Source organism: Dromaius novaehollandiae, chromosome 3 (genome assembly GCF_036370855.1).
Source record: "Dromaius novaehollandiae isolate bDroNov1 chromosome 3, bDroNov1.hap1, whole genome shotgun sequence".
In the NCBI taxonomy this organism is placed as follows: Eukaryota; Metazoa; Chordata; class Aves; order Casuariiformes; family Dromaiidae; genus Dromaius; species Dromaius novaehollandiae.
Genome location: NC_088100.1, coordinates 33,683,213 through 33,709,544, shown reverse-complemented (window position 1 = coordinate 33,709,544; position 26,332 = coordinate 33,683,213). Strand labels below are relative to the sequence as shown.

Genomic DNA, 26,332 nt, shown 5'->3' with positions numbered 1-26,332 from the left:
CTGGACCTCCCATTACAAAGGAAAAAACCAACTCCCCACCCCAAAAAAGAATAGAACAGAAAGTAGAGGAAACAATCCCAGGACTTATCCTTGATGATTAAGAATGTATATAAGTCAATATGAAGAAGTTTACTAGAAATTTGACTTTAAAAGTGAGAAATACTGCAGCAGGCAGAAGATGGCCAGAGGGAACAATGCACTGAAAGTGTACTCCTCTTAAAGTTTTTCATACGCATCAGAACACAGGTTAAGTATAAAATTTAATTCATTCCCATTTTATACTACATATACTACAAATAAAGTCCCCTTCCAGGTGTGTTATGTAACAATACTGTAATAAATACAATTAAGTTCAGTATTTATTTTTAAAATCTTGACCAGAATAAAACTATACTTTGCTCTTACTGAAATACTAATATTTATGTTTGAAATTGGTATCTTCTACAGATTCCACTGAATCCATATTTTAAAATAGAAAACAGAAAATATTTTAACCAGAAAAATACTTTCCAATATTATTTTGTAAAAGCTTTTCGTTGTTAATTTTTTTTGTCGTAGGCACCATAACAGAGAGTATATAAAAGTTAATGATCATTCCTGTTACTCAATTTACATGTCTTTGACTTGAAACTACTAATATTTGATCCTATCTGAAAGATAATACATTCATTTATTTGTTCCTTAAAATTTGAGGGTTAAAAAAACCAAAATCTGCCAGCAGCTGTTGCATAAGAAAATCACTAAGAACTGTTAAAGATACAAAATTTGAACTCATTAGAAAAAATACTCATCCAGGTATAAATGTAAGAAAAGGTTAAAATACTCCTGAGTTAAATAAAGCTTAAAATTAATTTAACCTATTTATCTATATCTAATAAAATGTAAAATATTTTAATAATGTTGCTGAACTAGAAGCTCCTTCATTTTTGTTTTGCGTCATTCTAGTACATTTCTTGCTTAAAGAATAATGGACAAGTGTGATTTACCTTTTCTAACATATTATTGTTTCCATAGTGTAAAATACATTACTTTGGGTACCTCCAGGAGCACCTCTTTACAAAATTTATGCTTGAAACTTCATCCTTCGCTAGAAACACAGAAGTGCCTCTGCCTTTGGACCTGTTCACATCACTAACAACATAATCTGGTGGACCAAGACTTCAGTACTGCACCACCTTTTATTTTATAGTAAACCTATTCATCAGGCAGGAAAGACCTCTCCACACACAGGATTAAAACAATTCTCCTTTTCATGGAGAAACAGTAAGAAAAATATCTATAAATGCAACAGTGCATTTGAGAACTTAGCACAGAGAAGGCAGGACACGTGAAGGACAGTTTCCTCCAACAACATTATCGCTGCACCCCATTGTGCAGACCTCGCAACACTCTTAACACAAGAGCTGCATCTGCACGAACTGGGGCTGCTGGTGAGGGTACACGGTAACTTTAACTCACACACCTGACATGTATGTGTGCGATCAAAGAAAGATCACACAATGGGTGAAACTTTGGGCAGATCAGATCCCATGACCAAAAAAAAATACATCTGCTGCTGGTAAAATTCAGGCAGAGGCTGAGCTGCTTGGCGAGGCACATCACAGCCCCACGGCTGTGACTCCATTTCAAGACTCTAGGCGCCAGCTGCAGTACTTCACTGCAAGTGCATGGGATGCTGGCACCAGCACTGGTAGTGCGAAACAGGAAAAATACACAATTTTCATGCCTACAGTGAAAGACTTAACCCATTTGCTTTACAAGGCATATTGAGGTTTTGTATTTTTTTTCCAAGAAAACTTGGTGGGTTCCTCTCCCCTTTTGCTTCAAAAGCATTTCACAAAATGCTTCTGCAGCTATATGTCATGAATGGACCACATTTTCATTTAAATACACATTATTTCACATGAAAGTGTAAACTGTTGAAAAAAATTACTGATGCGCAGTTCTGCAAAGGTTTACTCATGTCTTCATGTGCTTATTAAAAACTGTAAGACCTCAAGGATACTCATGTGTATAAGCACCTTACACACCTTAGCATTTCAGATAGCTAACTTATATCATTAGTCAGACAAACAATGAATACCGAGATAATCTATAATACTTACTGACCAGAAAGTAGCATATCAAGCCACAGAGAAGATATCATTTCTATATTTTTATACATGTACACTGAAGATTCAAAAGCAACAAAATGGTGCACTTGCTTATGCATGATTTGTCTGCATAGATTTTCTAAAAATGTCAAAGATTTGGGTCACCCATATGCACTCTTACATTTTAAATGATTTTTAAATGTAGTACGCAATTTTATGTCTCAGTTACTTTAAAATCCAGCAGAGGGCACTAAAGATCGCATTTTCAGTCCGCCTTCCAGCTTAGCTCAAATGATTTAATTTCATAATCTTAACCATCAAATTTACTAGAATACAAATATTATTATGCCTTGTCATGGGTACATCTTAGTAGAGTAAGTGCCTTCTCCTAAGTGATACAGCCATAAGAAAGTATCTACTGGCTGCTACAGCATATATGAAAAAAGTTCTTAAAAAACTGCAGTACTTTTGCCCTGTTCACACATGCCATACATACAATCACAAAGAGCACATTTTTTTTCATAAAATCACTAAGACTTTTATCAAGTTCTATTCTTAGCAATATTTTTAACATCAAATGAAACAATAAAACATAGTTCAAGAATGAAAGCTCTTTCTTTTTCTATGCATTTTCTTCTGTTGTAGGAGAAACACAAAGGACTCATTCTTTGTTAACACACTAGCAGGGTAACGTATAGACGAAACACAAGGAGTTCTAGCACTTCTTGATGTTTAGTGTGTCTGTGCAGGCAACTGTTAGATCTAAAAATTGTAGACAAACTTTAAGCATCTATGTTGAAGCTGTGAGCTGAAAGCAGCTTCCCAAACCCTGGAAGTACCTAGGTGCCTGGCCTGTTCTGGGGGTACCCGCCTCTGCAGTCTACCTCGTGCAGAAGAGCCTACGGAGAGCAGCAAGGCACCTAGTCTTTTGCCTAAGTCCTGCCAGCATCTTAAGTAGGAAAAGCTGTCAACTTGTGAAGGATTCAGGGAAAACTTACTTTAAACAACAAAGGCAAGATAGGCAACTTCAGCAAGATGCTATTATTTATCTAAACAAAGGGAAGTGGGGAGTATAGGGTGAGTCTAGCACATATTGACTAGAATAGCAGCTGAAGTTCAGTGAAGTCCAAATATACTTGCTGGTTACTTCATATGTGATCACATTACATTTAAGTGGGCTATTAAAATCTGTATCCTTATGTATGTGGACAAGTAGGACAGATTTAGGTTGAACAGTAACTAAATAATTCTAACTCTTCCAGTTCCTGAGTACTTGATGTAGAATATTAAGGCATTAACATACTAAGTCCAGGTCCTTTCTGAACGTTTGGGGCATGCTTCTGTTTTGCATGTATGGTAACTGCTTTGGTTGCATTGTGAAGATCAAGTAACTGTTGAATATATTCATATTGCAAAATATTGTACTTCTAAGTGAATTTTGATCTTCTGTTAACATTCTTCTATTAAAGCTATTGTTGTACTGTCTTTTTTATTCAATGTGTACTGTCATTTTAAGAGCGGGGTATAGCATTTGTCTGTAAAATATGCTTATAAAAGGCATGCAACACATGGAACTGTGTAAGTTGTAAAAGAGGTACAAATCTGAATTAATCAACTTATCTTTAGAACAAAAAAGGCCTTATTTTCGCAAGAGTAATGTAAACATTAATCAAGGAACAGCAAATAAAGAGTTAAAGACTTCTGTATCTTGAAGGTGTTGGGTCTTTCCTTCCATGAACCTACTGCCTCTACTCCTCCTCTGCTGTTACCTATTGTTAGATTTCTCACTTCTACCCAAGTTTACTTACTACCTCGGACCCTTCCCTATCCACATTATCTGTAGGTGTTCTCTCCTTCCTACACATTTTTCCTCATAAATATATTATGATATCATCATCATAATTATTATTATATAGTACATACATGATAGCATATATAATATAGCTTATAATAACAACAGATTTTTAGTTGCCTTCAAAATCTCAGATTTTACCTGGCCTGAAGGCTCCTTCATTTTCCTTTGTTCATTCAACACACCATTATGGTTCAACTCTATTATTCCTTCAACTTGGTCATTACCTTCTGCCCATGACATTTTTCACCTCACCTGCTATCACCTGATTCTGTTGGGCATCAGCCCTTTTTTCCTCACATGCTGTTAGTAAGGGTTTTTGCAATTCCCAGTTCACAGGCTTGAAAGATTTCACATCTACTTTCAGACAGCCAATTCTTTCCTCCCCCACTTCATTAATATCTGTTTTCTTTTCTCCTTATTCTATACTGTGCAGCCCTCCTGGCAGAAGGCTCATAACTGGGACAAATTTCTCGACTGTAACTACGAGCTCTTCAGTTGTAACATATTCTCAAAACACCTTGACTTCATCAGTCTCTGTGCAGAGATCTCCTCTTCTTCTTCCCTGTTTTATTGGTACGAACACAAATTTGACCATGCTTACAATGCACAGGTATGTTTCTTTACTTCACATGTCTCTTCCTGTCCAAACCAAAGCATTTGGCCTAGATTTCTGATTCCCCTTATGGGTGACCTGTACATCCAGCTCCATAGACTAAAACAGAGATCTCCATGTACCCCCAGCAAATCTTAGCCATTGCCTCTCCTGTGACTGCAAATACCACCTCCGTTATGCCTGCCATTCAGGACATGGTAACTATTGTGTCACACTGGATTCAGACCCACTTAGAGCTTCATCTCAAAGTGCTATATAAGCCTTGAAGATTAATTTTGAAAAATAAATAAAACAAAGTTTAACATCTATCATCAACTAATACCTCTATTCATTTTCTCGCCAGTGCCAGCTTGTCCTGCTGGTAGTGTCTGATCAGAATCCTGCAATAAATACCATTTTAAAATTTATTTTACTTCTCTCTTTGTATTCCTCCAATGAGCCACCTTTTCTACTGCATTAAACATAAGCGGCTTATCTTCACCTTCAAAGACTTTCATAGCCTATTCCTACCTTACCTATCATTTCTCATCCAGCACTGAGAATTCGACTGACACTTCTGCTGGAAGGCCAGTTCACCTCATCCATCTGTTAAATTTTCAAACAACGACCTTTGTGTTTTTCTCCTTGTTGCCCATAACTTGGGAGTATTATCAACAAAACCACTTCACTATCCTCCTTTCTGTGGTAAAGACTGCTTTTTTTTTCTATATCTGTAAAAACCCTCCCTCAGAAGGGTTATAGTCTATGACAAGGGCTTCTAGGCAATATGGTAATACCAATACCCCAACATTATTTTGAAATTCTAAAAGTTACTTTTTGTGCTTCTTTTTAATCCTTTTGTGATTCTAGTCATCTGCTTTCTGGTTTCCAAGTCTTCAGGCAATATATTCATTCATACTTTTCCCTGTGTCCATGAGGAACAAGATGTTTTTAATGAATGCTGATATTCTCCTATATGCACATGATTCTAGGAACCAAGACAAATATATTCTGGGAACCAGGACTGCTATAACCATAAAGCATATCATTATGAGACTCATTATAAAGTTCAGAGTTGACCAAGGCCAAGGTTTCATGTAGAGACTGCAGACTGGAGTTCAGATGAGGCCAGCCCAGTTGGAATTAAAAGTTGTTCAAATTTAATAGATGTTTATGTTCTCTATATAAATTATGCTAGGTCTTAATTCCAATCCCCTCATTGTAATCTCTTATTGTGCATGTACTGACATCATAACACTAGCATCATAACAAGACTGTACAGACTAAGAAAAATGTCCCACCCCTTGGTGAGAAAGTCCCCTTCCTCATCACATCAGAGCTGAGGCACACCAGCAAAGCTGTGTGGGCTGCTAAAAGGATTTATTCACAGGGCTGTTATCTAGTGCCTTTTCATGAACACTAAATTCACACAGTAATTTTCAAGCTAAAATTTTACTAAGTGCAGGTTATTTGCAAGCATATAAACGAGCTCATTAAATACCTTGCATAAAGTGTCATTTTTCAGGTTCCTGGAAGTCTCCTACTATAGGCTACTGGAAAATTTTATTTACATATACTTTGATTGTTTTTTAAAAATAGTCAGAGCCCACAAATAGACTTTCTTTTTACATAACAGAAGAACTGTAAGTCAGAAGTTTGCAATATCTACAATAAGGAATTTACATTCCAACTTTCCACAGTTCCTCCCAAATGACCCTTATGCTTTCTGAGGCATACATGAGAAACCAGATAGATTAAATTAAAAAAGCATAATAGTACCAAAAAAGGTACAGTTGAGGAATTTAGAAAGAAACTGCGTAGGTTTTGCATTAAAAAGCATTCATATGCTGCGATGTATTTAGTATTGAAGGAAGCAATGCCTTTTGTAGGAAAAAACACCAAATAATTCCTCTTTGTTTAAAAATGCATATTTCACGTTTCATGGCTTTTATAAAAAATACAAATCCTTTAAACCAAATAAATTTGTTAAAGAAATGTTTTTATGCTGAGGTTTCATAAAAATATGAAAGCTGATACTATTGCTAAATAGATGCTCCATTTTCCTCACCTGACTATTTCTACTAACTTAAATAAAAGTACAGCTCCTTACACTTTATGAAAACTCTGTGTAGAAAAGCTTCTGTCTCAAAAGTCAAAGTCTAATTTTTCATTAAAAATGTTTCAGTAGCATTAGGATTTTTAATTTTGGAGTAAAAAATGTAAAGTTTCAACAGTGAAGAACTACTTAGAATTTGAATGTTATAATAGGTCGAAAATTTTGAAACAAGACTGAATGAAAAGGGAAACAGTACATTTCAACTCAATATTGCTGTATTCTGACCATATCGTAGGACCTAGAGCCCTTGTACTTTTGGGAACCTCTGTGCCTCTTTCCTTGGCTTTGTTAAGGAGGTAAAAGCTCTTCCACCTGATTGCTGTTGTGAGGTGGAATGTGATAGATACGAAAGATATCAGCATTCCTGCAAGGTGGTGAGGGAATTATAAACTATTGAGATCACAGAGGGTGGAAGAGGCTCCAACTATTTGCATTAGAGAATGAAAGCCTTGCCAAAAGAGGCCACAGCAGCAGGCAGTTCAGCATTTTAGACTCGCCATAAGACCAGGTTTCACACGAAGCCCCTCAAGTAAGCTTCAGCCTGTGATGCAAGTACAAGCAAAAATGTGAGTACTATTGACTTTGAAAATGTTAATGAGTTGAAAGAATAGAAATATGATGGTGAGCTGGAAGTGGTGGCAGGGAGCTACCACTCTTTATCTTCCACAGACCGGAAAAGGCAGTATCTTCACTAATCTAACAATTTTCTAGTGTTATTTAACTAAAATTTGTAATTACACTGACCATAAAATAATTACACTGTCCAAATTTAGTGACACAAGGTAAGCTTACCTTACTTATACATAATATATTATAACGTCTTATCCACTGGGTGAGTTTGCATATAGTTGCACATGAATATATTATTCATAAACACTTCACACCAGGCCCTCTGAAAACAGCATGCTTTAAATACTGCAAGCAATGTTCATAATCCTCAATGGTTTCTTGGCTCATATCTGAACATCAAATTCAACAAAACTTTCTTTTCTGAAAACAAGGAAATGACAATACATTATCTTAACTTCGGTTTCCTGAAACCTGCCTCTAACATGCATAATGCCACTGTGCCTTAGGGCAGCAACTGATTCGGTACTGCACTGCAGAAAACACACTGTACTTCCTAAATATTCAACTCTTCCATTCCTTTTACCATCCTGTTTCAACCATGGTGTGTCTACCCTTCCAGCTAATATCTGAACTTCACATACTCATCATCAGTCCCAAGGGTTAGACTCCTCTCTCATCTCACTACTGCCAACTTCCCAGGCTAAAAGATTCCTGTCTCCTATAAAGTGAGTTCAGCATTTTGCTAAAACAGCACTTAACAGGTGTATGTGCACTGGTATCACACCGAGGACACATATTTCTATACACTTGCCTTATTCTTGTATTCTTCCCTGGGTAGCCCCAATAAGCCACTGTTCTTGCTGGTTCTCCTGTTGAGATGAGGTATCAGTCTAGCTCTAACACAACTGAAGAACTCTTCCTTAGGGAAGGGCGATGGAGCTAAACACTACCACTGCCACCCAGAAAACTCAAAGAAAACAATTGTGAGAGTCAAAGAATGAAGGAAAAAAAAGAGGGGACTAAGAACAAAAGGGTCAACTGTAAAAATAGTTCATTTCAGGGAACATCAAGCAGAGCACCCCCAAAATCAGGCATTGCTTCCCAAAGACCTCCACAGAGTTAGCAGACTACTCAAAAGTATTCTGCCCAGAGAAACAGTAGGTCGTAGGAGGCCCCAAAGGCACCAGCACCCTCTCTGTCAGGCTTCCTCTTCCTCATACTGTAAATGGTGAATTTGACTAGGGCCAGCAGAAGGGTGATGAGAAGGTCTCACTAGCTGCCACTGCCTTGGCCTCTGGTTTTAACCAGAAGGGCATTTTTATACCCCTCATACCTCCATGGACAGCCTCAGCCATCCCAGTCACCTCACATAACCATCACAGCTATGCTGCACACTGCACTTTTTAATCTCTTCAGCATGCAGGACAGCAATTCTAACACAGACAGTGCAGCAGGAGACCAGCTGGTTTGCTCTGAATAGTTATTACCAGCTCCAGAGCTCAAAAAGTTGCATGAGTTCACACCCCTTAACACTGTTAGCAGCCTGAATTTTACTGAAGGTAACTACCTAAACAGTTAGGAAAACACCACCGTGTTATAGTCTTCCTCATACTGAAGTGTTCAACAAGCATTCAGGGCCAAACATTATATACCTAATAAAAACAGAAGCTATAAAAGTATTAATCTTTTCAAAGATTTTCCTAACTACTCATACATCAGATTTGCAGAACTAAATGAATTGTCAGTATTCATGCAAAAACTACTCTAGAAAAACCAGCCACGATAACTGAAGAACAGCAACATTTACACAACTACACAGTAAACCAGTCTAGAGAACTGAATGAGGTTAGACAAGACCAAAGGAAAAAAATCTGAGCTCATACAACTGCATTAATGCTTCTGGATAAAACAAAAGAAGCAACAGCACGAGGGTAGGAATAAGAAGCTGAGGAAGATGGTGGTAAAGCGACTTACTGCAGCAGCAGTGCCAGCTTGAACTGCTTCAGCAACTGAACTGTCAGAAACGAGTGTTTTAAGAAATAAACTTGTGTTTTTCAAGGCATAAACTTAAAATTATTGGTATGTGACTTCGACTGACTGGGATATGTGGGTCTTGGGAAAAAAAGGGTAAATCCTATTGAAAAACAAAATATACTTACAATTTAAAAAGATTTGCCATAGATTTTGCTTTTAAAGGCAAATTTCAGTTCTCTACAATTTGTCCGATCAACAGTTTCCATAAGTGAGATCCACTCTAGACAGGCAGCTGAGAAATCTTTCCTACATGCTGCCTATCAGCATGATCAAACCACAACAAGGAAACCATCTTCCAGCACCTCTGCAATTCTGAAAATCCTTACAATTTAACCTCTGCTAAACTGTGATTACTGACAACTGAGATCAGAAGTCCTCTCTTCTTTCCCCAGTTATTTTAGAGGCAAAAATCTATTCATCCAGTAAACAGGATATGAAAAATTAGGCATTTAAGTAAGTTTTAGCCAGTTTAAAAATAAAAAATCAAGTTTATTTTGACATCAGGAGAAGAGTGCTAAAAATAGGGTAACCATGGTTAATTTGCCTTATTCTTTCAGTGAAATGTTTTCATTCTCTGTGCTTCCCTTACATAGTGTAACAGATGAACTGTTTTAGTACAGGTGTATGAGAAAAAGCAAAGATCCCAAAGATACCCAGCTGTACTAGTACAATCTGGGAGACTATAAGACATTACACTCCTTTCACACAGAAGTACTGCATTTGCAGATACAACCAAAATTTTCACACATAGTTGGGTACAAAAAAACCAAACCCAAAATATGTTAGAGACAAGCTACTTTTATAAAACCTTTCTAAAAATGTCTGCAGGACAGTTACTTAAAGAAAGTTTCATCAGGATGCAAAGGGAAACCAATTACTGTCTTCCCTAGCCAAATCAAGTCTTAATTTGCAATTTTCTTAGAGCAACATGAAACAGCACTGTTCGTAAAATAAGCGTGCTTCAATATGTTTGGGAATCAAAAGCACTGATTAGCTGGTGAGGAGGTAATGATCTATAATAGAGAGAATGAGTACAAAATCACTCAGTGAGTTTTTTGTTGCTGGTACTGAATCACACTGCACTGACAGCTCTAAATAAGTGCGGAAAGAATGAATGCAAATACCAACAGAATACAATCAGTTTAAAAATAGGTAAAAACTGTGCTACTTAATCTTGGGGTAGTTTTTAGTTTTTTTCTTTGTTATTGCTTTAGCAGCTAATAAGCAGTCTAGTATTATAACTGGACATAAAATGTGGAATATTTCAGCTACTCAGTCATGTTTTTCCTTATCAACTGCCTAAGTGCTATTTTCACTTTCCTCATTTACCTAAATTACTGAATCATTCTCAGCACCATGTTCTCTTTCACATATAGTATAAAAGACGCGCAAAACACATCTCCTGAATGAGCTGACCTGTGTCAGCTGGCGATGGCGTAATACTGCTTTAACCTCACTACTTCACTGAAAGAAACACAAATTGGTATTTGCAGCAATAGAGTAAATAATCTCTGGGCAGCATAGGAAATCTCTCCAGTAAAACACTGTTTTTTGAAGTAGCTCTGCCATAAAATGTCCTTTAAAATACATTAAATCAATGACTAAAGAACAGCTTGATTTATTTTCTCTTCAAAAGTATTGGCTTGATTTTGCAATAGAATATAAATGTCATATCTTTAACGTGAAATTCACTTAAATCACATTTTTATGAACAAAAGCTAACCTCTTTTCAGAGTGCTGCAAGAGAGAACTACAAAATAAAGAAATATCATTCTGTTCAATTTATTGAATTTAAGACACTCACATAAAATGCTAATGGACACTTTTTTTCTAAGGATGGGTATCACACGGGTCTCCCCAAAAGTCACTATCAGAGATATCACAGTCATAAGGAATGATATGGTCCCTGCAAATATTTTGAATAATTCAACAGACAGCTTTGAGGACAAGATCTACAATGGAAAAGGTAATCAAAAGAGAGTCAACAAAGAAAGCAGGATGGTCTCCTCTTCAGTTAGAAGACAGGCCAATATGTTTTGAATCAAGTGGAACTTCCTAAAATTAAATATGAGGAAACCTTCAACTGCTTTTAAGGGAAAACAAATGCCCTTAGCATTGGGACTACTGAGTATCCAAAAGAAGCTATCAACAAAACAGAGCAGCTTTTCCAAATGAGCAAGAATACTACATGGGGCAATGCTACATAATGCATTCATATGTCCTTCCCTTTTCCAGTCAAGATTATCTCAGCCTTCGAGATTCAACTTTTCACTCAAGTGATACCAGCCAGAACCATGGAGACCTGCAACATGGTACGGCTTTTCATTTTTGTCTTCTTCAGGAATGCTAGGTGCTTGTTTTTACATCTGAAGCAAAGGTGACCTCAGTGTCATTTGTACAATCCTTGCATTTTAGTTGATGTTGATTTCTCTTCTCCTTGCCAGACCAACCCAGATGCTGGACAAGATGAATCTGTGTGGAATGTTGTACGTTAGGACTACCTAAAGACCTATCATAAAAGGTACAAATTACTTTAAATTCCTACAGGAATGAATAGCGACAACTTTGGTTACTCCTCATATTGTCTCACTTTCCCTTTCTCTATTCCTCTGCTTATGCACAAGCATCATCAATGAAGTTAGTGAGTTTTCATCTTGAATAGGACCTGCAAAAGTGGGCTTACAAATTATGTCAGACTGACAGTACATAACTGTGGGCATCTGAAACAGAAGATGTACACAAAGGTACTGGCTGTAACTTCCATAAAGTCTATCTGCAGATTTGAAAAAGGGGAGCAGGGACAAGAGTTGGTCAAGTAACCAACCAGCCATAATGTACCATGGAAAATAACAAAAGCTAAGGTAAAATATAAATTACAAGAAGCCTTAAATACAGTGTGCAGGGAGGGGGGGAAGGTAAACATATATGATAGAAAAGCTAAGAAATTAAAGTAGAGGTAAAAAAGATTAATGAAAATCTTAAGGAACAGTTTTTAAAAGCATGGCATGAATTTGCACCTACACAAAATCACAAATACCGATACCAGTATTTAGCGATCTTCTGCTGAATACAGAACTAGTAACGGCTATATATACTAATGAAGCAATACAAGAGAAATAGGGAAAATAAAAAAGAGACTCCATTTATCTGACCAAGCAAGATTAATTAGTAGCATCACTGATTTCAGCTGGATGAATCACTAACACAAGCAGAATATGTCTTGATCAACCAACCTATCTATGACAGAGACAATCCAAATTTCTGAACAGCACAACTATGACACATTAGATGCGACCACCTGGATGTCTTTGGAGATCAGCTACCACGTATAGTCAGTTGGTCCTACATATACTTTTAAGCTGTTAAATCAGTGTGGAAAATCCCAAGCATGACAATACCCAGGAAAACTGATAGAAGATGATCACAGGATCTTACTGCTTTGTAATGGGTACACCAATGTGATACATTTTGTTGTTCTCTATCCCCACCAAGAAGCTATAGGAAACACAAGCTTATGAAGACCTATTTTTAAATTTATGAATACCTGGCAAGTTGTGTTGTGATCCATCTTAAATCTTGTGTGCATCTTAAAACATTACTCTCCTCTGAATGAAAAACTCATCATGCCTAATACTTCAAATGTTGCCGCGGGCTCCTCTACCTCTGAATCAATGATGCAAACATTTTTCATGCTATCTGTTCTCCTGACCCCAAAATTTAATTATAACATGACAGTTGACAAAGTGATTTTTTTGGTGTCAATATCATGAGAGATTTAAATGCTGGATTCAAATGGTATCAGCCACCACTAATGCCAATACTTGCAAATCTTAATGGATTTTTTCCATCAAACCACTTTCAAGAACAGTTACTCAGTGTAACCGTAATAAAATTGCAATTGGCAACTAGAGTAAGGATAGACCCTGCTATACGCTGAGAATATTGTTTTGGTTAGAATCACACAGTGGGTAAAGATGCTTAAACCCATTACAGTCTGTTACTAACAGTGACTGCGTTGTCAGAATACCCACAAACCAAAAAGCCCCCAAAGCTGCAGTATATCAATTCAGTCAGCTGCCACTTGTCAAAAAGTTTGGAAAGTTGAGAGATGTGGGTGCTGGTTCAACATAACAGGAAATTACTGTGGAGCAATTCTTATTAAGACAGCCTTCTGAAACAGTCTTTCTCACACATGCATTTGAAAAAAATCTGAGTATTTTTGGCATTTTTATTAAACAGATGATAGGTATCAGATGGCAATACAGGGTGAGCAGCAAAAATATGACAAAGCACAGTGGTCTGCAAGCAGAGCAAAGCTACTGAAATTGTAACTACCATATGGTGGTAACACACAGGACACGTGCAAAACAGGAAAAAATTTCACAGTGAGGGCTGTGATAGAAGCCAGCGAGATGCGGAACAAAAAAAGATGACAATAGGACTGCAAGAACAACAAGCAGTAATAACATTTCATATTAATTATATTCAGCTGAGTCCCAGTGTGTACAGTATGTCTCCTACCTAAAAATAATTTAAACAGCCTTGCTGAGAGCATCTCTAATTCATCATCCTGTTCACCTTCCTTTATAATATCCATATTACAAGGAACAAAAAAAAAAGGTTCACATATCTATTTTAAATATACCATCACCGTGTCTGAGCACAAGACAATGATTAAGCTTGTCCCTTCATTCTTCTGGATGCCAAAGTAAACACAAATGAAAAGCTTATGGCATTTTAATCAATTAGAAAATTAGAAAAGGAGAACATTAACGGGTTTTATGTTTTAAGGAAGGTACATAGTAAAATTAAAAATTTCAAGGCTTTCCATATTTCTAACTTATTTTCCTTCCTTTCTTTAATATATTCTCTACTGAGGTTAAATATTCTTCTCAAGAATACTATTTGAGAAAAAAAAAGTCATAACACACTCTGTCTACCTTTTTTATTACCTCTTTTTTCCCTGAAATATCACTGTTCTTAACTGCATTAAGTGAACTGTCTTGAGCTTGAAGTTATTCTCAGTAGAAAAATGGAACCTCTTTTGTTGTGAGCATCATTGTTTCTTGATGCTCACTGAGAATGCAGAAGCTAAGAATTAATCAGTGTTAACAAAGAGTTATTCTGCAAAACTCTCCTGTCTGATGAAGTTATTGAGTAGAACACATGAGCCCAATATTACTACAAACTATTTTTTTCATTTGATCTAAACCTTTACAAAGAGGCCTATAGAAAACCATGACATCTAATTTCAGGGTTTTCTTCTCCTTTCTTTTCCATTATCTATCAAGAGTTCGATTAATTCCCAAGTTTACTATTTATGTCAGAACCCTAAAGATATTCCCATGAATGAATTTACTCCACACACCTCAGTATTGCTAGGTTTAAATTATATTTAGGTAGTAGATGTGCCATACTTCGGCTAGCCAAAGGGAAACAGGATGGATTTTTTTCCTGTAATAATGCATATTGGAAAATTATAATAAGGACAACACATCAGAGGGACACCAAGGGGAATGCTTCAGTAACCAAGTGCTCATTAATCACTTGCACCTAGCACAGCCACTAGGGTTCTCTTGAGTAGTCATACCAGCCATGAGTATGATAAGCAGGAAAGCTTCTGCCAACTGATTTTTCATTGAAGTCCTGACAGAACCATCCTAGGGTTGATTTTTTTTTAAAAACCAGTAATACCCTAAATCAGGAGAATGAGCATCGTTTGAGAAACACTGCACAAAATCTACTGATCTGTTTTATGACTCTGTGTGCTACTCTGAAAAATCCTTAAATTTGGCACAGAGGCATTTTTTCCAAAGGTTTTCCCTGGTTAACGTAGTTCTAACTACTCTACACTGGTTCTCACAACAGCCCATTAAGCAAGGTGCACTGATAGAGCTTCGGGCTCCTAGATTATTTTTGACCGCCACAGGAGTCCACAGGTTGGTGAGCAATCACATGCAGCAAAGTCAGCCCTCATGAAAATTTGGTCCAGTGCCACAGAAAGCTCCATGTACAAATTTGACATTCTAGTCTAGCTGTGTCAGTAGAAAAATCACTGATATTTTCAAGAATACTTGGCTCTAACCATGGTGTTAGCCTCCTAGCTGTTCACCAGCAGAAAAAGGCATTTTAAAAATGTTTCCCTTTGGTTAGCCCTTTGGATAGCCAAAAGCAGTGAGGATTCAGAGTGTCCATCATAGCTCAGTATTTTCTTAACATCAAATCAAATTTCTAAATAGAGTTAGGTGTAAAGGAAGAATATCATTATTTTACACCAGCATTTCTTCAGTATTTCTGTGCTGTTGCTTGAGCCAGCAGCCTCTGATAATCTAAGCAGACTCCTTGTATTTTTGATGATGACTTGTCCTTCTGCCAAATTCACAGATTTTTCACAACCAAACAGAACAATCATAAAATGGGCCCACTGTTTTGTAGTCCAGCTCTTTGCCATGTTTCTTAAAAGGCACTCACTCCCTTTATTTGGGGCACATGATGAAAATCCAAAGCTGTGTGTCAAAAGTGGTTGAGTGGCATTTTTATCCAGCATGTTGCACAACATTCTCTAAAAGCTGAACAGAATGACAAAGTGAAGCTATAGAGGTACCTAAAGTGAGATCTTTCAAAGCAGAGGATGAAGAGGTCTCATCAGCTCTCTGGGGAAACACAAGTGGAACAACCAAAGAATTCCTTCCATCAGCTGTAATCCAACTAAACTGGTGGGATTCAACTAGCTGCTGGTGCATTTCTGAAGTAGAACAGAGAACCTGGGAGGCTTCATGAAAATTTCTGGAGCTTGCCAGTAGTAAAAATACTGAGATTTTTTCTGTGATTCAAAGAAAGTTACCTATCAAGCCACATCTGCATTGTTCAATGGCTTGGTTTGAAGTGAGAATAGCAAGAAGAGGAGTTGGGTCCAGAACACTGACATTATTTGACCATGTTATTGATGTGGCCTCATCTCAGTGAGCTTCCCAAAAAACAGGAAGTTAGGCACAATCAGCCAGACAGATCTGTCATGCTGAATGTTGGTTCATGATGAATCTGGCATATTTTATGAAAGGTAGCACTTTTCCCACCTGGAAACAGATAAGGAATAAGTATCTCTGCATAGCAGAAACTCTCACCTGCTCTTCCTCAGTATCTCAATCAATTGCAAAGATTATCAAGATAATATCCTGAATATCTTGATGTGTGCAGTATTATGTGAATGTTCCAAAATGAGGGAGATGAAACATCCTGCTAGGACAGTGCTACTGTCTCTGATAGTTTAGGAGGACTTGTGTTAGGATATGGTACACTGAAAGATTTCTTCATCTCTTCTGTGATGAAGAGTGAGGCACATACATTTTTTTTTATACTGGATTTATCTGCCTGTGCTCACTGTCACTGATACTATAATTTATTTATGTCACAGGTCATTAGAAGACCAAAGTATATATGAGGAAGACCAAAAAGAAGCAGGCCATTACAAACTCAAATACTCAAATGTCAATGTCCCTAGATAAGGAATCTGAACTGTAGTCCACTAGATATCCTATTCCATAACCTTTTGTTAGCTGAAGTCACCTGGGGGATAATTCTGTGCTTTGTATGAGTCCCTCAGTCAAGCCATTACACATTTACTGTTTGGAGAAAAAAATTACGGATTCTAGCCTGGAGGAGTCTGGAAGCATGGTTTTATACTCCGTCTCAGTACTTCGCTGATTACTAAGGACTTATGACTGGTATGTACAACTGATGAGTGAGAAATCATGGACTGGTTGGGACCATTATATTGGAAATATTACCAGTACCTATGCTGAAATATATTAAAACATCAAGTTGAGATAAGTTGTCTTTACTACATCATAAAACATGTAAATTAGTTCCTTCTGAAAACCTACTTCTGACTGAGAAAGATGTACAATATGAGCCCATTAACTCCCTTCTAACATGCTAACATAAAAATCTTCAGTAACTGAGAAAAAAGACCTTAAATCTAATTCGTAAACAGTTTTGAAAATGTCCCCCAATGCTCCTGCTCTCCCTTAGAAAAAAACAAATGACCCAAGTCCAGAACTTCAGGAAGTGTATAATATTGTGTTCCTACAGGATCTGAAGTTGTATATGCATTAAGATAAGAAGTACATCTTTCTGAAAGACAGCAAGTCTTATTTTGAATGCATGCCTTACTTCCAAGGACAGTCATTTCAGATCTCATCCCTCAGTGCTTACTGTGCCTTTCACCACTAGATTAAAAAGCTTTTAGTGGTAGACAATGTATATATATGAAAGTTCATATTTTATAATCAAGTCACCTCTTGATTTCCCTTGTGATAAACTCAAGACTGAGATCTCTAAATCCTCCACTGCAAAGCATTTTCTCCAGCATCTGAAACATTTTTGTAGTTCTTAACTGAATCTTTTGTGACCTTTCAAAATGCTATAAAAACATAATGCCCTAAGAATAGTATCATTGCTTTACGCTTTTTACAAATGTCATATTACAAATGGCTAGGATGAACACCAGGCTCACTGGCTCAATAGCCTCTTTGGTCATCTATGTGCCCCTTTTGAATACTAGGACTGCATCAGAAGTCATGTAAACTTACAGAATTTCCCAATACTCCAAAATTTAACAAAGAAAGAAAGAGCATCACTCAACCAGAGATTTCTGCAACTAAGTCTTCTAGTCTTCTTTTGTGCAAGTAACTAACTATTTATCCCAGCAGGTCTTGTCTCAAGTCCTCTTTGATTGCTATCAAAATAGAAAGTACTTCTTCATCCTCGTAAGATGCAAATACGTATTTTTATTTCTTTCCATGCACGAACAGAAAAATTTATTGAATTCTTTTCTGCATTACTAGCAATACTAGTATTTGCATCTGAAAATGGGTCTATATCTTCCTGAGGGTATCTTCTGTCCAAAATGCATTTCCCAAACAACTTTCTCCTATCCACAGCTCTGCCAGCTATGGACTTTTTCCTTATTTCCTTAACACCCCTTACCACTTCTCTGTACTTCATAGCTTCTGATTTCAAACAGCTTTTATCTATGTTTATCACGAATAAAGACTGATGAATAAAGGCAACTGGAAGTGTATCATCATGTGCTACTCAGGTAGGTTAGCTATGTAAAATACCATCTTCCCTGTAACATATTTCATATTAAACTTGTCAGGACACTGTTTAATATAAAGAAATGAAAGTTTCAGAGTACTATATTTGTCTTCTTATTTTTGAGAAATGATAAACATATTGCCCTATTTTCTCCTTTCCAGTACCGAAATAGTTTTTTAGAATCTTTCCAGCAGTTTTTATTCAGTAAGTATATTTCAGATTTTTAAAAGTACAAAAATGAACTTGCACTGTTATGACACTCAGGATTCACAGATAAAGAGTGCTATATTAGTATTTAATATCAATCACAGTGAAAAACAACAATCTGTTTCTTAAGAAAAAGAAAGAGTGAATTCTCTTGGCCAATCAGGAGCATGTTTTTACCACGGAACACTTTGAAATTTATAGAAAACAGTTTCCTGCCATGAAAAGAAAAAAATACATATGGTTCCTCTTTATAAAAGAAGGCTCTCACTATTCTAACCCAATGCCGTCTTCTCCATCCTTCCTGTCAAAAGGTAACACCAGGTAACACATACTTTAATAGAGTTATAAGAGTTAAGCCTTATCTTACTTTGATCAAATAAAAATTCCATTAATTGCAGCAAAATGCTTCTGTTGTATCCTTACTTCCTTCTTCTAATGTCCCTTACCTAAATCCCAAAGTCTTTAGTCAGAGATTCCTAAGAAACAATTCTGAAATCCCTACTTCAGTCTATTTCCTATTTTTAGCCTTCAGATGTTGGCAGGTAGGAAAGTTGACTGCTTGAAAATGCTAAATTTCACCAGAGTTCCTTTGATTTCCTTTTTCAAGCATGTAACAGACAACCAGGATGTCCTCAGTGTCAGAAAAGTTTCTTAAATTAAGTTCATGAAAAGGCTTTTGCATTCTTGACTCAAATGGAACACTCTTGTTTATTGCTCTCGGTGTCATTACTACCAACTCTATAAATAGTTCGCCCACTCCTCCTTGTGCCCGCTGTTTAATTCTGCGCCAAGGTAGCAGCAAGACATTGCAGCCTGTGCTCTTTTGAAAACTCTGTGCCTGATCGTGTCATGACTGGCATCAATAGCAAACTCTCCAAACCTCTTGCAGAGCTCATCCTGCTTCTCCTAGTGTTCTTCACTGTTTTTGACCATTAAGCCTAAATCACAAACACTAGACATTCCAGCATGTCACCGTAACTAAAAAAAAAAGTGTTTACTCTTCAATTATTGTCTATTTTTATGAACTGAAACAATCACTACGAAAACATTACAAATCCTATTTCAGAGAAAGGATATTTCTTTGAGCTGAAATTTTATCACTTTTATATACATTTTCTAGAGTTGAAAGGTCATGTTGCATTCTGTGATTTTCTCAAGTAACCAGTGAATCTCAGTTTTAACCTTCAAGTATTTGCTCTGATTTCACTTAGATAAGTGTTTAGCTCTGGCAAGGATATGATTTGCATTTTATTTGTAAGGAGAGCCAAGCCTGATTCACACAACAAGAGACATATAGAATGACAAGAGCTGAGACACAAAAGATAAAATTTCCAGCTTAAATCTTTGCAGGTGCTGAAGAGAAAAAGGGAATAGGTGATGACAATACAAATGTGGCTCTAGGAAAAAAGAGCAAAAATTTAAAGGTACAGTGTCCAACAACTTTTGTACTTCAGTTTTGTAGTTTATATACATCACGTACTCATTTTCAACACTTTTAGAATCTTGCAAATACCTTGCTCGGTGTTTAATTTTCCTCTATTTGGAAAATACTAAATCTATTAGCAGACTTCCACTACAGCAAACCAATACTGCTCTATTTAGTTTACTTCCTTCCTTATTCATTAGCTGAAATGATTAAGTCCACAGGATTAATAAGTATGTAATTTTCTGTTTCCAGATTTCATAATGCAGCAAAGTCTATAATGTATTACATCCTTCAGGAGACAGAAGCATTTAGGACATTCTCTGAGGCTGACTATGGTATAAACAAACACAGTAATACCTGCTTAATGCTGCAGTTCAAAACCTCAGAAGTTCAGAGGCTTTTTGGAAGCTCTGTGCCGGCAGACCTCCAGCCACAGCTCTAGAAGAACTGTCAGCCCCATGCACACACACATCCTCAAATCAGATGTCCCAAAAATCATCTGCAATAGCATTAGATGCCTATGTTTAGGCAACTGAATCCTGGCCCTAGTTAACATAGTCAAAGGAGCCTATAGTGTGATGATCTCATATTAAAGTACAAATCTGTGTTTGATCACCTGAATAGCTCCTCAGACTGTTTTGGCTTTACATTTTGGGGTTGATGGTGGGGGGTGGTGGAGCAGTGTTGAGATAAAAAAATTGTTTATTTTTAAACATGAATGGAGGCGTCAAAAATATTTATGTGGCTAGTCATAAGGTTTCTAAATTAATCCCGTATACTCTAGGTTGAAATTCTTTGTAAGTGATAGCATTTTGAGGTACCTCTAACACATGAACACTTCTAAATAGCCTTTTGGATCCAGTTATCTTTCAACTTAAGTCAATGGAAATTTTGCTATTAACTTAAAAAGAAGTTTGACTATTTCATTGGTAGTCCTATATATCGGAGGTCTGGCTCCTAGACAACTGGAAAATACTACTTCTTCCTTAACAACCCATCATTCAGAAAGCGCAGCATTATGGTCAGCTCTTGAATTCTTAGACTTGTATTTTAATTTACAGAACAGCAGTAGAACCAGATCTGTTGATACTTTCTCTAGAATGTTTAAAACTTAACTGGATGACTAAATTGTGAAGTCTATTCAGTAGATTGCCACAGTGTCCAAAGTCACTTACATTACCGGCAGTCTCTTTTTCTTATTCTGTAAGAGCAGCGGAAACACAGGTCCTGATCTAACACCCACTGATGTCAATTGGAATACACTTTTTTGTCAGGTGTGAAATTGCTGGGAGCCAATCAAGGGCTATTTGGCTGATTCTTGTAAGATTTTAAAATTCAATCATCTCTGGTCAAAATACAGCATAAAGTCTTTAAGGTATCTACACAATACTAACTTAGAAAATTCTCATGAAGGCTGTGAGAGTGAGCTCTGGTGACTACTTCCAAAAACATGATCTCCATCAAACATGGTCTCCATCCCCACCTCCTCTGCCTCCAGTTCTGGCTGCCGCTTTCTTGGGCTCCTCTGAACTTCAGAGCAAAGCACATGTGGTTCAACAGTTCATAGGACTAGAAGAAGAGGTGCCCCAGAAGTTGGCTCAATCCCACCATATGCTTAATCACCCTAACACAGCAACACATAAAGGAGAAGGAATTAGAGGTTGGTTCTTTCTAAAATAAAACATAAGCTTTTATAATATATACAACAGATAATTTTTTGCATGGCCTCTGACTTGAACTGTGAAAGCAGATTTCCATGGCTCATATCAGTAAGGATCCTAACTGTACACCCACAGATTAAAATAAACTGATGTTTTTATCCAAATCTTAGACACTTGTTTTAAACAGACCATGGAAACTACTAAGCTATCTGATTTTACTTCTATTCTGCAAATGAAAAAAAGAGTCCAGGCAGTCAAACTGTTGATACTTTCTTGCTGCTTTTAAATGACAGGATGTTGAGAATGACAGAAACTGAAGTTTTCAGGAAACCTGAATTCCCTTGCATAAAGCCACAAGAACTTAGGCTTGTCTTGGCCTGACCTGAGCTGAGTTTAGTTTGTTTTAGCTATGAAAGCAATTGTCTAGCAGTCAGATAACTATTGTTTACAGTTGTTTTGTTTAGTTTTAGTTTACAATCACAAAGATTCTGTGTGGATTGAATTGTCTATGATTGTAGAATAAAATGTGGTGTGGGAGACTGCAGACACAGGATGATACTACAGGTCCCAAACTGTGAACACAAATCACAGTAGTCAATCAATGGTCACTGCAGAAGTGCAACCTCATGATTCCAGAAAAAATATTGATAAAGATAATGAAGAGAACAGAAAAACTGAGTAATTGAGGCCCAAAGAAAAAGCAAGTGTACAAGACTGAGTTAAGAAAACATATAAAAATAAACCCAAGCTGACCAAAGCACCTGGGATGAACAAAGCATCACCATCATGTAGTCCCCCTAGCAAACAGAGGGAAGAAACCCTCACCATGAACATTGTCTCCTCCCAGTGAAGACCACAAGACGCGAACAGCTTGTCATAAGCTCCTCGCACTCATTCTGCCCAGGGAAAACTAAAACTGCCAGCCTTAGGACCCAGAGGAACACTGCAAGAATGAGCGTAAGAACAGAGAAAAGGGGTAGATATGATGATGGGTTGTTGGGGTTTTTTTTCTATATAGCAATTTTAACTACATTACTGAGGCTCTTGTGTATTAAGTTAGACTATTATAGAGTACAATTACGTATTATTGTAACAGGACTAGCAGGTTGGACTATTAGACTGTTAAAACATTAATTAGACTAACAATAAATTCTTAGCTCCATGTATCTGGCATGTTCCATTTTGCCTGTAATAACATATGATAACTCAAATAACTTTTGAGTGTAGCATCACATATACTTTCTATGGGAACCTGAGATGTATAATTGACTGGAATTATAACCATAATTTGTAACCACATTTGTTTATGCATTTTAAAGACCTGTCATAAACCTGTTTCCTCTATAAAACCAATCAGAAACTTCTGATAACTTTTATATTTCTAGCCTTCTTTTAATTTGGACAACTAGAAGCTCCATTTTTCAGTTTCAGCTAATTTCAAGTGCCAGGTGCTTACAGGTCCTTTGGCTCATCGCATCCTCATCTGTCTCAAGTCAAAGACCCTGTCAGGAAAGCAGAATTCATGCAATGGATCTTACAGCCTCTCAGCCTCCTACCAATCTTAAAATCCTAGTTACTCTCCCAACCAGTCCCCAGCATTTTTATTTATCTGCCTCTTCCTCCTTCAGTGCTTCTTTTGCTCTCTTGCATATTGAGCCAGCATGGTGTTTTCTGGATCTGATCACCCAATAACTTAGTGCTTCTGAAGAGGCAGAAATGCTTATGTGAAATTCTGTCCATGATGCAGCTGCCAAACTGCAAGTACCGTCTTGCAAACTCTGCCTTAATTTGAAAACACCTCCCTCCTGCAGCACATCAGGCTAAACCATTTCAACACACTCCCTCTCCCCCCGTTTAGTTCAAGATGTAAAATAGAGCTTAAATTGCTATAAAACACTTCTATGATTAATGATGAATCATTATAAAAATTAGAGTTGCTGAGTTCTGAGTCCTAGAAAAGCTACAGTGATTGTGGTTTGGGGGAAAAACACTTGTTTTTAAAAACAAAGCATTTTTGTTTACATTAGATGGACAAGAGAGAATCCCATCATGCCATTCAGAAAATCACCCTTTGAGGGAAAAAAACACACACGCACACACAAACAAAATAAGAAAACCCACTAATCTAGAGGATGTTCAAGCCCTGATAAATGGTACTGTTGAAGTGTCTTCAGGAAGAGATCTCTTCTTTTGAAAGGGCAGAGCACGGCAAGCTCTTTAGACACTTAAATTGTGTCAACTTCTTTTTTGTATCTTTTCTACTCTAGAAAACTAGAACCACGGTAATAATATTTGTGCAACTGTAAGCCAATCATAGCCTCTGTATCAAGCTCCTACTGGTTTTATGGAATATCCTGAATTCACATTTATAAGCTACATAAACAAACAATCTAAATTGGATCTTTCTGGTTATAGCTTAATAACAATTATGTATTGTGCTATCCTTCCAGTTGAAAGGAATGAATGTTTTGATGGAAACTTTTAATAATCAGGAGTATGCTTTAACAATACTGAAATAATTCTTCCATCTAAAACAATTTTATTTTTGATGTTGAGTTAAAGAAATGACTTCTACAGTTCAATTCAGTGTGCTTACATTGCCTTTCAGAATGTTGTACATTGCTGACGATGCACATAAAGAATTCCTACAATGTACAGTCACAGATTTTCAAGGTAAGTTCCAATGAATGTGTTTCAAGCATTTGTGACTGGAATTATTTCACTCATTTATATGTTAAGGTTATATTTGTGTATAACCAGAAAATTATACAGTCCCCCCTTGCTATAAATGGTTTACTGTTTCCCTGTTTGATGTCTTAGATGTGTGTACACCCTCAATAATGGAAGTGCTCTGTAAATAAAATTGTTTTTCCTGGATACCAGAAAAGTAACAGTAAGTCAAGATCTAAAATTTAACAAAGTATCTGGTTCAGATAAGAAGGAAGACAGAGGTCCCAAGAATTTCTGAACTACAAAACCCAAATATTTTGTCCTTTGAGGTCTTTCTTCCTATGCGTTTTCACTACAGTTGCTGGTTGCTTTTGCTGGAGATTTAAAATTCTGATAGTTTCCTCCTATTCACATAGAACCTAGAGCCAAGATCTAGAATACTATTCAGGAATTGATAGTCATAGCACCACTCTTATCCTTTTCACTACTCCTCTGGCACAACTAGATCAAGGAATTCACAGTCCAGCAAGTATCTACCGTATTTGTTTTTAGTAATACAGTTAAAGCACATTTAAAGCTGAAGGGATGGTGGGTTTGTTCACAGTCAAGGAGCGGACAGTAAGAACATGCAGCAGCCTTTTAGCTTCCTACTGAGTCACACATACAAGTAGTGCCTTGAAGGTACAGAAGTACCTACAAGACTGACTGCTGCATTGAGGAAGGGGAGGGGAAAAAGGAAAGTTTTCTTCTGGTATTACCCTGGCCTCAAGTGAGTTGATGAGCCAGGTTTTGATCCCTAAAAATTAGTCTGCAATGAAAATGTCTTACTAATTTCAAAGACAAAAGGATTGACCCAAATAGGAATTTAAGTAGGAGAGTCTTCGAGGGGGAGGTAAGAAGCTACGCATACTCTGCTGGACAGAGTTTAAAAGCAGATAACTCCTGCAGCAGAATGGACCAGGGCTATGTAACAGGCATAGTGCTGAAATTTAGGAACATAAGAAAAAACAGAAAAAGAAATTGAGGTAGAAATATTTATTCTGGTCTCTAGTATTACAGGGACTATTAATGCCCCACAGAAAAATATCCCTTGTAACTTCTTCCCTGTTTAACGAAACAACATCAGTACAGATTTTGGAAAACTTACATTTTTTCCTTCCAACTACATATCCCCATTACCATAAACTATATGATTATATTAGATATTCATTTATCACACTACACACTGACAGTTTGGCAATCATACTAGAAGAAATGTGTAACACATCTAAATATAAAATCAAAATAAGCTGTGGCCATCATATCCAGGGCTTCCTAGTTAGCTGTCCTTTCTTCTCCTATCTGGCATTAATCAATTAAATGCAATTGTTCTATGGAGTCACTAATTTACTTTTGTTCTTTAGACAATACGTTACTTCTTTCTACTTGGTGACTGCCAACATGTGGATTTGTCTCAGATTTTTTCAACTAAACATGATGGGATTTAATTTCTTCTACTATACAAGAATATACAAATCTAGAAATGCCCACTTTGCTTTAGAGTTAATTAAAAGGGGAAGGTGGCAGACAGAACAGATCATCTTCTGCAGTTCTCTTCTCCATTCATTATAGGAGCAATCCAGGTGTATATATCAGCTGGCAGTCCAAGGTCAGGTGCTTGAAACTTTGGTGGGGCAATGCCTGCTTACTTAGTAAAAGCTGAACTAGGGAGTCTGAACAGCCTACACTTCATTCTTATTGCTCCCGACCCTGCATGATACTTATCCATGCATTTATTCTCTCTTCTTTTGAGTCTTGCTGCTTTCCTCAGTCTTTTATTTCTTATCTTCACACAGCCCAAAACTATATGCATATTTGTGTATTCAGACCTACAGGGTCAGGCAAATCCTTTGCCTCTCCCAAACATACTGCCATTTCCTAACCCCTTTTCATGTGCAATTTAAAAGTAACTAAACTTTAAAGGAGTAACATCTAGATTTCAACCATTCTCCAACAGTATTCTTTACCAT

At 36.9% G+C, this 26,332-nt stretch overlaps 1 protein-coding gene across 14 annotated transcripts in view; it reads right to left on the bottom strand.

The window, feature by feature from the left end:
* RIMS1 (regulating synaptic membrane exocytosis 1) overlaps nucleotides 1–26,332 on the bottom strand; it is a 356,720-nt gene that overhangs the window by 229,476 nt on the left and 100,912 nt on the right. The window lies entirely within an intron of this gene.